A 14493-nucleotide genomic window follows, 5' to 3' on the forward strand; every position below is an offset into this window, starting at 1 on the left:
CACCTGTAGGCAGCGCCTGTGGCTCAAAGGGGTAGGGCGCTGGCCCCATATGCCGGAGGTGGCGGGTTCAAACCCAGCCCCGGCCAAAAACTGCAAAAAAAAAAAAAAAAAAGATCCACCTGCCTCAGCCTCCCAGAGGGCTAGAATGGCCCGCATTCTCCCTATATTTTTAGCTGGTTTAGAGGAGGAACAGAAACATCAGTATTCTGCCATCATTAGCCAAAGTATCTTTTAAAATTCTGAATAGTAAATTATTCCATAATACAATCTAAACCATAAAATATATTTTCTATGCTTTTTTTTTTTTTTTTGAGACAGACTGTCATTCTGCAACCCAGGCTAGAATACCATGGCATCAGCCCAGCTCAGAGCAACCTCAAACTCCTGGGTTCAAGCCATCCTCCTGCCTCAGCCTCCTGAGCCACTGGACTATGACTATAGGTGCTCCCTAATTTTTCTATTTTTAGTTGAGATGGAATCTGACTCTTGCTTAGCCTGGTCTCCAACTCTTCAACTCAAACAATCCACCTCTAGGAGGCTGAGGATTACAGGCATGAGCCACAGCACCCAGCCTCACTATGCAATTTTTTACAGCAAACACATTACTTTTATAATTACTGTTTATTTTAAAGAATCAACAAGCTATTAAAGAAGTTGCTAAACTTGATTCATTTCCTTTCACCATGTCAAATTCATGTAATTCTAGCTTTAACGGCAATTATTTACTACACTTATGAAAAGTCCATCACTTTCCCAGCAGCTGTGGAAACAATCTATGAGATAAAACGCATTCAAAGGAAAGAAAGAGGGCAGCACCCAAAGCTCAGTGGGTAGTAGGGTGCTAGCCACATACACGGAGGCTGGAGGGATTGAACCCGGTCTGGGCCAGCTAAAACAACAATGACAACTGCAACAAAAAAACTGGCCAGGCTTTGTGGTAGGTGCCTGTAGTCTCACTTATTTGGGGGTCTAAGGCAAGAGGATCACTTAAGCCCAGGAGTTGGAGGTTGCTGTGAGCTGTGACATCACAGCACTCTACCAAGGGCGACAAAGTGAGACTGTGTCTCTACAAGAAAAAAAAAAAATTCCCATGGGCGGCGCCTGTGGCTCAAGGAGTAGGGTGCCGGTCCCATATGCTGGAGGTGGCGGGTTCAAACACAGCCCCGGCCAAAAGAAAAAAAAAAAAAAAAGTTCCCAGACTAAAATAAATAAATAAATAAATAATACAATTTAGTCATCCACACATCCAGACTTCTAAAGGCTTAGCTAGTTACGTGCTTCTCTACATGATACTTCCCTTTTGGGGTACTCAGGACATTCCACTTTTTTTTTTTTTTTTTTTTGAAGACAGTCTGACTTTGTTGCCCTCAGTAGAGTGCCCTGTGGCTTCATCATAGCTCACTGCAACCTCAAACTCTTGGGCTCAAGTGATCCTCCTGCCTCAGCTTATTAAGTAGCTGGAAATATAGGCACCCAGATAGTTTTTCTATTTCTGATGGAGATGGGGTCTCACTCTTGCTCAGGCTGGTCTCAAACTCCTGAGCTCAAGCAATCCACCCTCCTCAGCCTCTCAGAGTGCTAGGATTACAGGTATGAGCCACTGCGCCTGGCAGATTTTTCTATGTTAGTAGAGATGGAGTCCCGCGCTTGTGCTCTTGTTCAGGCTGGTCTCGAATTCCTGAACTCAAGCAATCCATGTGCCTCAGGCTCCCAAAGTGCTAGGATTACAGGCCTCAGCTACCAAGCCCAGACTCAAATCTTTATTTTAAAAGTTCAATCTAATCTTCATACTTACTTTTTTTTTAAGACAGAGTCTCACTTTGTCGCCCTCCATAGAGTGTCGTAGTGTCATAGCTCACAGCAACCTCCAACTCTTGGGCTCAAGCGATTCTCTTGCCTCAGCCTCCCAAGTAGCTGAGACTACAGACACAATGCCCAACTATTTTTTTGTTGCAGTTGTCACTGTTGTTTAGCTGGCCCGGACCGGATTCGAACCTACCACCCTCGGTATATGTAGTTGGAGCCATGGGCGCCAAGCCTATACTTACATTTCTAATGGTCTGACATAGTCAAACTCGCTTTATATACCATATAAGAAAAGAATAATAGAGGAAAATAGCCTTCTGCTTTGAAATCTTTCTTCTTGTTATTATTTTTTTTTTTTTTCAGAGACCGGGTCTTGTTACTTGTCCAGATTGGTCTAGAACTCTCTAGGCTTAACCAATCCTCATGCCTCAGCCTCAAGTTTATTATTACTTTAATATCAAAAATCACTTTGTCTGCTGGGCTACGAGGACAGGACACATACACCAGTGCTGGTGGGTTCGAACCCAGTCCGGGCATGCTGAATAAACAAAAAAAAGTAGCCAGGTTTTGTGGCGGGCACCTGTAGTCCCAGCTACTAGGGAGGCTGAGGCAAGATCTCTTAAGCCCAGGAGTTTGAGGTTGGTGTGAGCTACGCGCCACAGCACTCTACCTGGGGTGACAAAGGAAGACTTACACTCTGTCTCAATTTAAAAAAAAAAAAAAATTACTTTGTCTATAAACTAGAAACAACTATTCATCTGTTCTTCTTTATATTAATAGGTTTATCCTGTTTTAAATGAAGATGAAATCATAACAAAAGCACTAAACTAGTTCTCAGGGGAAAAAGCCGATATATTTTTTTCCCATTCTTTTTTTTTTTTAGAGACAGAGTCTCACTTTGTCGCCCTTGGTACAGTGCGGTGACATCACAGCTCACAGCAACCTCCAGCTCCTGGGCTTAGGTGATTCTCTTGCCTCTGCCTCCCAAGTAGCTAGGACTATAGGTACCCGCCACAATACCCGGCTATTTTTTTGTTGCAGTTTGGCCGGGGCCAGGTTCGAACCCACCATCCTTGGTATGGGCCAGTGCCCTACCCACTAAGCCACAGGCACTGCCCCTTTTTTTTCATTCTCTACCATGAGACTTGCACAACTGTAGTACTCTCCCTACCTTTACTTCACAAAAGGTGACGTTCACGTCACCTTCATTCTTTGGCATAAAGTACAAGATGCAAAGAAAGTAAACATGTAACATATAAAGTTCACACAATCTTAATTAAATGCCTTTTAAACCCAAATATTTAAATATTATCACATTTTCTAATCCATGAAAACAAAAAGCTAAAACTAAGCCGTTTTAACTTTTAACACATGATGAATATCACTTAAAAAAGGAAAAAAGCTTAGCCAGACTAAATTTATTAACAGCTCTAGCAGCTATCACTTTCTGCTGTAGAGACAACTTGCTTAGAACATAAACAGATCTATGCTCCCTTAAAGGAGAGAATACAGATAATTAAGCACTTTAGAGCATCTTTTTTTGTTTTTTGGAGACAGAGTCTCACTTGGTTACCCTTGGTAGAGAGCCATGGCATCATAGCTCACAGCAACCTCAAACTCTTGGGCTTAAGCCATTCTCTTGCCTCAGCCTCCCAAATAGCTGGGACTACAGACACCCGCCACAATGCCCAGCTATTTTTTTAGAGACAGGTCTCACTCTGGTTCAGGCTGGTCTCAACCCGTGAACTTAGGCAATCCACCCGCCTCGGCTGGGATTACAGGCGAAAACAGTCTTATTACCAGAAAGCAGAAATATTAGTAACTATTATTGAGAATAGACAATATTCAAGTCCCACAGAAAGAATACTTCAACAGCAAACATATCCAAATACTAGAACTCAAGAGTACAAAATACAGTTAGGTCTTTAAGAAAAAAAAATTCTCCTTGATATTATACATTAAGTTTAACTGGAAAACAAAACAATTCATTTCCACGATTTCTTTCTTCTCCTACACGTAGAAAAATAAAGACATTAGCAAGGAGAAAAGAAAGATAAGCTTTTAACAAAAGCAGCCAAAGATCCTTAAGTCTTCTAATAAATACAATTTGACAAAAATATGAACATCACTCTCTTTGGGACTCCCACTGCCACCTCCATGTGGAGTCTCTGTCATTACTGTTCTTTTGATTTTCCTGTTCCAGAAGCATGTTCATTTCACTGCCGCACCACTTTTCCCTAATTGCCATACGTAATTTCCTATCCTACCACTTTTTTAAAAATTCTTGACCTACAACATACCTTACAATTTTTTTTTTAACTAGCATAAACCTACTAAATTCTCAGAATGTTAGTTTCCTAATATATTTAATGGAAACAAAAATACTTACTTATCCCAGGAAAGGCTACTGTTAAAATCATATTTAGAATTTCATACCTTAAAGTCTTAAAACTGTTTTTAATATCTCCAGCATGTAGTGAATTAAAAAAAAAAAAAAATTAAAATTAATGGGCAGTGCCTGTGGCTCAAGGAGTAGAGCGCCGGCCCCATACACCAGAGGTGGTGGGTTCAAAACTGGCCCCGGCCAAAAACTGCAAAAAAATAAAAATAGAAAAAAATGGGAGGTACCTGTGGCTCAATGGGTAGGGCCCAGACCCCATATACCAAGGGTGGAAGGTTTGAACCCGGCCCAGGCCAAATTGCAACAAAAAAATAGCCAGGCGTTGTGGCAGGCACCTGTAAGTCCCAGGTACTTGGGAGGCTGAGGCAAGAGAATCGCCTACGCCCAAGAGGTGGAGGTTGCTGTGAGCTGTGACGCCACACAGCACTACCAAGGGCGATAAAGGGAGACTCTGTCTCTAAAAAAAAAAGAAAAAAAGAAAAATTTTAGCTCAGCACCTGTAGCTCAGTGTCTGGGCGCTGGCCACATAACTGGGGCTGGCAGGTTCAATCCTGGCCAAGACCTGCTAAACAACAATGACAACCACAACGAAAAAATAGCTGGGCGTTGTGGTAGTCACCTGTAGTCCCAGCTACTTGGGAGGCTGAGGAAGAGAATGGCTTACGTCCAAGAGTTTGAGGTTGCTGTGACCTGTGAAGCCAAGGAACTCTACTGAGGGCGACATAAAGAGACTGTCTCGAAAAACAAAAAAAGAAAAAGAAAAAAATTTCCACCATGTTAAGTCCCTTTAAAATGAGTTTTATGATAATTCAACTTGATGGAGTATAATAACGTAATAAGACACTAAACAGACTAGTGATTTTAAAAACCTAATGTCTACATTATCAATGTGAAAAGTAGGAAAATTAGACTGAGAAACAATGAAAATCTACCAATTGACATGACTGGAATAAAAAGATTCAGAAAATCGTTTATCATCCAAAAATATAAACAATATTCATTATAATTAAATTTCAGACTACAATATTTTAGAATAATGATTATTGAGGTCTATTATGTGTCAAATACTGTGCTCAAACAACATTGTATAAGTTAGCATTACAAATTTAAATGGCCTTTACATTCAACCTCTGGGTCGCAACCCTCAGGAACTAAAGGGTGGGCTCTGGTATCAGGAAGGTTGAGAATCACTGCACTAGTTCCCTCCTGATTTATCAGAAAGGTAAGGATAGTTTATGAAGCATTGGAGAATACTGTGGTAGGTATCAGAAATACGGCTCAGGCCTGTTATCCTGGCCCTGTGAGAGCCCAAGGCGGATGGATTGCCTGAGCTTACTGGTCCAGACCAGCCCGAGCGAAAGCAAAAACAAGAGCAAGACCCCATCTCCAAAAATAGCCCGGCGTTGTGGCAGGCGCCTATAGTCCCAGCTACTTGGGAGGCTGAGGCAAGAGAATTGCTTGAGCCCAAGAGTTTGAGGTTGCTGTGACCTATGACACCATAGCACTCTAGTGAGGCAACAAAGTGAGACTCTGTCTCAAAAAAAGAAAGAAAAAGAAAAAGAAATGGGGCTCAAATCTGGTTCCATTAATCACTATGTGTATGACCTTCGGCACGTTATTCTGCTTTAGTTTTCTCATCTGCAAAGGAAAATTATAATTGTATGTACCACACTGAGTTGCTTAAAAGAATTAAATTAGGTATTTCATGAACTGTGTTTAGCACTGTACCCACAGCGCATAGTAATCACTTAATGTTAACTACTATTAGAAGCAGAAAGTAGTAGCATATTAGTCTTATCATTTTAATCTAGTGTCTGTAGGGCTAAAATGCACTTTCTAGCTGCTAGCGGTTTTCTGAGAGGTACACTGTAATTCACCACTTATTCAGGTCCTCCCACCTTCTTGTGGATAGGGTTATAGAATCTACTGAGAATTGTTTCCTATAATCCATATTAAAAATCTATTATCGGGAGGTGCATGTGGCTCAGTATGTAGGGCACCAGCCCCATATATGGAGGGTGGCAGGTTCAAAGCTGGCCCTGGCCAAACTGCAACGATAACAACAAAATATATATATATATATATATATATATAGCCAGGCATTGTTGCAAGCACCTGTAGTCCCAGCTACTTGGGAGGCTGAGGCAAAAGGATCGCCTAAGCCCAAGAGCTGAAGGTTGCTATGAGCTGTGACACCACACACTCTACCAAGGATGACAAAGTTAGACTCTGTCTCTAAAAAAAAAAAAAATCTAATATCAAAAATATTGCCTACAGGGCAGCGCCTGTGGCTCAGTCGGTAAGGCGCTTGCCCCATATACCGAGGGTGGGAGGTTCAAACCTGGCCCCGGCCAAACTGCAACCAAAAAATAGCCGGGCGATGTGACGGGTGCCTGTAGTCCCAGCTACTCGGGAGGCTGAGGCAAGAGAATTGCTTAAGCCCAGGAGTTGAAGGTTGCTGTGAGCTGTGTGAGGCCACAGCACTCTATCGAGGGCCATAAAGTGAGACTCTGTCTCTACAAAAAAAAAAAAAATATATTGCCTACAAGGCCAAATGCAGTGACTCATGCCTATAATCCTAGCACTCTTTTGGAAGCCAAGACAGGTGGACTTCTTGAGCTCAGGAGTTCTAAGAAAGAGTGAGACCCCATCTCTAAAAAAAGCTGTAGTCGTGCGGCGCCTGTGGCTCAGTCGGTAAGGCGCCAGCCCCATATACCGAGGGTGATGGGTTCAAACCCGGCCCTGGCCAAACTGCAACCAAAAAAATAGCCGGGCGTTGTGGCGGGCGCCTGTAGTCCCAGCTACTCGGGAGGCTGAGGCAAGAGAATCGCCTAAGCCCAGGAGTTGGAGGTTGCTGTGAGCTGTGTGAGGCCACAGCACTTTACTGAGGGCCATAAAGTGAGACTCTGTCTCTACGCGGGGGGGGGGGGGGGGAGAAGCTGTAGTCCCAGCTACTTGGGAGGCTGAGATAAAAGGATTGCTCAAGCCTAAGAGTTTGAGGTTGCTCTGAGCAACTACTATGACACTACCGCACTCTACCCAGGGTGACTGAGATTTGTGTGTGGAAAAAAAAAATTGTCTACATTCTATAGAGCGCTTACATACTGCTGTTCTTAAGACGTAAAATTCTAAAATGAGCAGTGTTTGACTAATTTTATCATAGCATTTATTAACTCCAGGTAATAATCCTTCACAACAAATGCTTTCTTAGTTCCTATCCATGTCAGTCACTATTGTTACAGAAACCCTACATTACAGGACCAAACAAAGAAGAAAAACTGGGTAGCGCCTGTGGCTCAAGTTGTAGGGTGCTGGTCCCATATGCCAGAGGTGGCGGGTTCAAACCCAGCCCCGGCCAAAAGAAAAAAAAAGAAGAAGAAGAAAAACTAAGTTGTTGCTACACTCCTCAAAGTTCTTTTGTTCTGGGCGGCGCCTGTGGCTCAGTGGGTAGGGTACCAGCCCCATATACAAATAGCGAGGGTGGAGGGTTCAAACCCAGCCCTGGCCAAACTGCAACCAAAAAATAGCCGGGCGTTGTGGCGGGCGCCTGTAGTCCCAGCTACTCAGGAGGCTGAGGCAAGAGAATCGCTTAAGCCCAAGAGTTGGAGTTTGCTGTGAGATGTTACGCCACAGCACTCTACCAAGGACAACAAAGTGAGACTCTGTCTCTACAAAAAATGGGATGGCGCACGTGGCTCAAAGGAGTAGAGCACCCTCCCCATATCCCAGAGGTGGTGGGTTCAAACCCAGCCCCAGCCAAAAAACTGCAAAAAAAAAAAAAAAAGTTCTTTTGTTCTAAGAATCTGAAACTTATGACCTCTTTGTTACTGAATTCCACATACTCTTTTCCATCTTTAGCTTACTTGACCCCTCTATAGCTTTTGACACTATTGACTTTCTCTTTCTTGATAATCTTTCCTTTCTGGCGACTGAGTCAGTGGCTTCCTTTCTCCTGCCCTCACACTTCATGTCAATGTCCCCCAAGGTTCTTTTAGTCTTATTTTATAGGGGTGTAGAATGAAATGCCTAGGAATGCTGCAGAAGTGGACTAGGGGCATTCTCTGCCAACTTTTGTTCACCTATAGGCCAACTCACATCATTGCCATCAAGTTGCTGCAATTAAATAAATAAAATAAAATAAACAAAACAAAATTGTAGACCCAAGGGTTCCAGATCTTCTAAGTTTGCAAAAGAAAATAAAATTCCAAATTTCTCCATAAAAAATCTCCTTACTTTTTTTCATGTCAACAGCTCATTTGAACTTTGCTTTGGCTGGGCATGGCAGTTTATGCCTATAATCCTAGCACTTTGGGAGGCCAAGACAGGAGGATCGCTTGAGGCCAGGAGTTGAAGACCAGCCGGAGCAACATAGCAAAAGCCAATCTCTACAAAAAAAAAATAAATATGTAAACCTAAAAAAAAATTCTTTTTTTAGAGACAGAGTTTCACTCTCCCCTAAGCTGACGTGTAACGGCATGATTATAGTTCAAACTGCTGGGCTCAAGCAATCCTCTGGCCTCAGCCTCCCAAAGTAGTTGAGACTACAGATGTGTCCCAACACCTGGCTAGTTTTTTATTATTTTGTGGAGATGAGGGTCTATGTTGCCCAGGCTGGTCTCTGACACATGGCCTCAAGCAATCCTCCCACCTCAGCCTCCCAAAGTGCCAGAATTATAGGTATGAGCCTAAACTTTGAAACATAAGAATGTATAATGCTGTCCAAGTTATTTTATAAATCTGTTTCCTCATCTATGAAAAAGCAGTGATAGGGGTGGCGCCTGTGGCTCAATCGGTAAGGCGCTGGCCCCATATACCCAGGGTGACAGGTTCAAACCCAGCCCTGGCCAAACTGCAACCAAAAAATAGCCGGGCGTTGTGGCAGACGCCTGTAGTGCCTGTAGTCCCAGCTACTCGGGAGGCTGAGGCAAGAGAATTGCTTAAGCCCAGGAGTTGGAGGTTGCTGTGAGCTGTGTGAGGCCACGGCACTCTACCGAGGGCCATAAAGTGAGACTCTGTCTCTACAAAAAAAAAAAGAAAGAAAGAAAGAAAAAGCAGTGATAAAGTCACACATATAAACACAAAAAGCATGAGTTAAACAATTTCTACAGGCTTTTATCATAACTTTTACTCTGTAACTGCCCCAATATGAGGTTATTACCGCAAATTTCAAGCCAAATGTACAAAATTATGAATGTGCATAAATGCATTTTTCCGGAAGAGTCCAAGATTAAGAACCACTGACTAAACCCAACACACCTACTTCTTACCATTTCAGTCGCCATCTACTGAGTATATGAGAATGATTCCCACATCTATGCAGATCACCTTACCTCCTTCACCTGCCTCTGCCACCTCCAAACTCTCTTCAATCTCTTCTCAGTAGCTGCCTCACTAGTCTAACTCCAATCTTGTCCTGCCTTTATTCCATTTAGTACAACTCAAATCCTCTAAATACTAACTACAGCAGAACCTCTGTAGTTGATCACCTCAAGTTGACCATGTCCTTAAGCTAACCAATTTTCACAGCCTGGACATGTACGTATCAGTGCAGTAGGCCTAGTTCCTTATGTTGACCACCTGTGTATGGTGACCAGTTTATTATAGTCCTTTGTGTGGTCAACTTAACAAAGTTTCTACTGTAATTAATCTAGCCAAAAGCCTTCAGGGTCTGCTTATAAAGTCTAAAGAAATCTAAACTCCTTATCCTGACACAGAAACTTCTCCAGACCTGCCAGGCTGGCCTATCCCTCTCTCACTATTTATTCCCCAGCTTCCCCAAAGCCAGGGCCCTACAGAACCACAATTTGCAACACAGGATACTCTTTTGTCTCTAGGTATTTATTCACACTTGGAGGTCCTACCTCCTGGAATTCCTGACTCCTCCCATTTATCCAGGGCAGAAACATCCTTAGCAAAACCCTCACTCTAAAGCCTGCCCTTAGGCCAGAATTGAAAAATAGGTTTCCTTCCTCTGGGCTTACCTATCCCTTAACATTCAAGTCCGCTTATTTTTCCTCCCCAATAGAATGAAAACTCCTCAAGGGCAAAGAATGTGTCTTTGCATTGAAAGGATCAGGGCTATAATAAAGAAAGTTATCTGTTAAATGAATATACCAGCAGCACTGGCTAGGCAACTCCTACCATCGCCTCAGGTAAACACCAAGGTAAGCCGACCAAGGCCGCAGACTACTCAGCTCCAACAAAACCAGGCAACACTATGTGAGTGGGCACTTCAGATACCTTCAAAAGCTTAAGGGGAGAGACTGAGTAAAACAAACCCACCTCCTCCTTTGCCCAGAGGCATACTTACCACTCCTTTTTTTTTTTTTTTGCCAACTCCCAGATTTCAACAACAAACTAGACTAACAGGAAGCTGCTGAAACTACAATTGTAATGCACATTTTTTTACTAGCACAAAAATACCTGCCCCATGAAATTATTCTTTCTATAATCAAATACTTGATGGAATTATTGATACATACTAAGTCAAGAACTCATTAAAAATTTACACCAAGAATACTAAAAATCTATAAAGGAAAATATTATTATATAAAGGTTATGTACCAGGAACCATTCTAAAGGCTTAATGAGCCAGGTGAAGCACTCATGCCTGTAATCCTAGTACTCTAGGAGGCCAAAGCTGATGTGAGTGGATCATTTGAGCTCAAGAGTTTGAGATCAGCCTGAGCAAGAGAAAGACACCATCTCTACTAAAAATAGAAAAAACTAGCCAGGCCTTGTGGCAAGTGCCTGTAGTCCCAGCTACTAGGGAGGCTGAGGCAAGGGCATTACTTGAGTCTAAGAGTTTGAGGTTGCTGTGAGCCATGCCATAGCACTCTACCTAGGGCAGAGTGAGACTCTTTGTCTCAAAAAAATAAAAATAAAGGCTTTATGTATAATACTTCATTTAATTGTCATAGCAAACATTTCACAGATGAAGAAAGCTGGGCCTTAACGAAATAAAGTAATTTAATTATCCAAGATCACATAGCTAGGACTCAAGCCCAGTTTGATTCCAGAGCCCAGCCTTTTAACCAGTACAAAACTACTGCTACATGGAAGATCATAATCTTAGATTAATGCTGTACACACATATACACTCTCACGAAATGAGAAAAGCAATACACTAAAATGTTAACAACAGTTATCTCTTGAGTGGGATACATAGGTCTACTTTCTAAATATAGCATGAGTATGTATTACTTTTATTTATTTATTTATTTATTTATTTATTTATTTGAGACAGAGTCTCAAGCTGTTACGTCTGGTAGAGTGCTATGGCATCACAGCACAGAGCAATCTCAAACTCTTGGACGTAAGCAATTCTCTTCCTCTGCCTCCCAAGGAGCTGGGACTACAGGCACCTGCCACAATGCCCAGCTATTTTTTGGTTGTGGTTATCATTGCTGTTTGGCAGGCCCGGGCTGGATTCAAACCTGCCTGCTCCAGTGTATGTGGCTGGCGCCCTAGCCGCTGAGCTACAGGTGTGGAGCCAGCATGTATTACTTTTAGTTAGAATAAAAGCTAACAATAAAAAAATAGCATTAGGGGGCAGTGCCTGTGGCTCAACGGAGTAGGGCACTGGCCCCATATGCCGGAGGTGGCGGGTTCAAACCTAGCCCCGGCCCCAAAAAAAACTGTAAAGAAAAAAAAATGGTATTTAGATTATGCTTCTAGGAAGGTAAAGTAAGCTGCCTTCATTAACCTTTGAAGAGTACCTATTACAGGCCAAGCATATGACTATCTCACCTAATCCTTACATAAAAGAATTCTATTCCCATTTTCAGTTAAAGAAACCAAAGATTAAGGAACTCACCCAGTGGAAGGGCTGGGAACAGAACCCAAAGCCGAGTCCAAACGTGTCTGACTGCAGGGTGTCATGCTAGAAATAAAATTTCATCAAAAACTGGTCTTCAACACAAACCATACTCTGTGAAAGAATCAGAAGCAAGTAGTCTAACTCCTTAAGCGCAAGAAGAGAAGAAAGTTGGCCTGAGGTTTTAACTTGAAAATGTTCCCAAGTATCTCAAAATAACCAGGATCATTGTCAAAAATCAGCCATGACAGTTGGGACCTCTGGGACAAACCCATACCAGGAGTAAGGAGACTCTCCTGCTGTGTGTTCTGCCTCGCACAGAGTTGTATTAGCATAAGTTAAATGGACTCAGATGTGATTCTAAGTATACACAATGGAGTACCTACTCTGGGCCACCAACCCAGTCTCACCTATTCACCTTCTGTTTTACCAGGTACCAGGTGTTGGGGGAGGAAAGAGGAAAGGTTACATGTCTGAGAATATTGCTCTCTAACAATTTATAACAGAGATAAATGACCTTTCATTAGCCATAACCTGATGTTCCAAGCAGGGATAGTGGGAGCTAACTCCAGGGGAACATTTTAAGTAGGGATGGACCAGGATTTTTTGGAAATGAAATTTAAATTTTGAGTGCTCTGACTTGGACATCTAATTCCACCTAAAATAAAGTTTTCATTTCTAGGCCAGGCACCGTGGCTCACACCTGTAATTCTAGCCCTCTGGGAGGCCAAGGTGGGGTGGACAGCTTGAGCTCATGAGTTTGAGACTAGCCTGAGCAAAAACAAGATACTCTCTCTACTAAAATAGAAAAATTGAGGCAAGATGATCGCTTGAGCTCAAGAGTTAGAGGTTGCTGTGAGCCATGGTGCCCGGGCACTCTACCCAGGGCAACAGTGTGAGACTCTGTCTCTCTGAAAATAGAAGCAACATGATCTGTAGAAAAAAAAAAACAGCTAGGGGTGGCGCCTGTGGCTCAAGGAGTAGGGCGCCAGTCCCACATGCCGGAGGTGGTGGGTTCAAACCCAGCTCCGGCCAAAAAAACCACAAACACAAAAAAAAAAAAAACAGCTAGAATAGGGGTGTACAATTTTCCTTATAAAATCTTTCAGAAGAATGAAAATTTGCTTATTTCAGACTTATAAATTAAAATAAACATTTACTTTTAAAATGAAACATTTAATAGTAAAAAGTATATTCCCTTAGCAACTAAAAATTGATTCAAAATTTGCCCTGAAAGTCTTTCACTACTTTTAAATACAGGTAACTTTTAAAAACATCAAACCTGATATTCCTTCAGGATAACATAGCCCACAAGGGTTATAGATCAGGAAATTAATATAAGTTTGAGACAAGCTGGGAAAAAGTATAAAACTTTGGTACTCCCACATCTACAGTTTTTAAAACCTTAGGAACATGAACTTTGTAATATACCTTAAAATCTTCAAATTATGAGGTAATTATAAAAGAATAGAGACTTTTTTTTTTTCAAACCTTGAATTATTCTAAGAGACACTCACGGAATGATTTTTTTCATCCACTATGCTCTAAAAGTTAAGGGCAAACTATTACACAAGGAATGATTTTTGGCACACATGTATATGAAAACGCCCAAGTCAATAGCAATTTCAATTAATCAATGAAGTTAAAACAACTATTAAATGCAATTTGCATTTTTGTAACAAATCCACACTCTTCAATATCAAGATCTTCTTAAGCACCATGTTGAAAGGCCAGATATCTATCATTGAGGAGAAGCAGAGTTTTATTTTAGGCAAACCAAAGGAAAAGAAAGACACATAGCAAGAATCACATAATAAGGAGTCTCACTTAGAAGCCTAACATCAGAAGTCAGCATTGACCAAGCCACGGGTTACCCAAGGCTCTGCAAGTGGCAGCTTTTCACGTGTGACAGTGCTCTAGGGGCTGAGTGGTCACAATGTGGAACACCTCCTGCCAGCAAATTTCCAGCCTGCTACCCAGCAGGACACAGGAACAAGACACACCACACACTTCCCCGAGTCTACCAAAAAGAGAAGGGAAAAAACCAAGAAATGAAAGATGGAAAACAAATTCTCCCACAACATGCCCTGGCGAGGGACGCAGTGAGGGTTGCTGAGTCCATTACTATTTCAACTGCAACACTCAAGTACAGGACAAGAAGGTAAGGTAACCACAGGATACACCTTGGCCCTGAAAATCAGGAAATCAAATCTAGATTTAGAAATTTAAATGTACCACGTATTTAAAAACAAACTTTCAGAGCTCATGCCACCAAAATATAGGTAAACTTGAATCCGTTAAAGAGAAAAAAAAAAATTATATATATATATCTCCCAAACCAAAGTATAGCAATCTTCAGTTTTCCCAGGATTCTTCCCCAACCCCATGAATTGTAGCAAACATTAAGTTTAAGCTTCCTTAAAATTCCCCATTCTATTTCTAGTGGACACTAAAAGACTGTCACATGAAT

At 41.9% G+C, this 14493-nt stretch overlaps 1 protein-coding gene across 2 annotated transcripts in view; it reads right to left on the reverse strand.

The window, feature by feature from the left end:
- Nucleotides 1-14493, reverse strand: part of INO80D (INO80 complex subunit D) — a 91151-nt gene that overhangs the window by 74896 nt on the left and 1762 nt on the right. The window lies entirely within an intron of this gene.

This window comes from Nycticebus coucang, chromosome 7 (genome assembly GCF_027406575.1).
Source record: "Nycticebus coucang isolate mNycCou1 chromosome 7, mNycCou1.pri, whole genome shotgun sequence".
In the NCBI taxonomy this organism is placed as follows: Eukaryota; Metazoa; Chordata; class Mammalia; order Primates; family Lorisidae; genus Nycticebus; species Nycticebus coucang.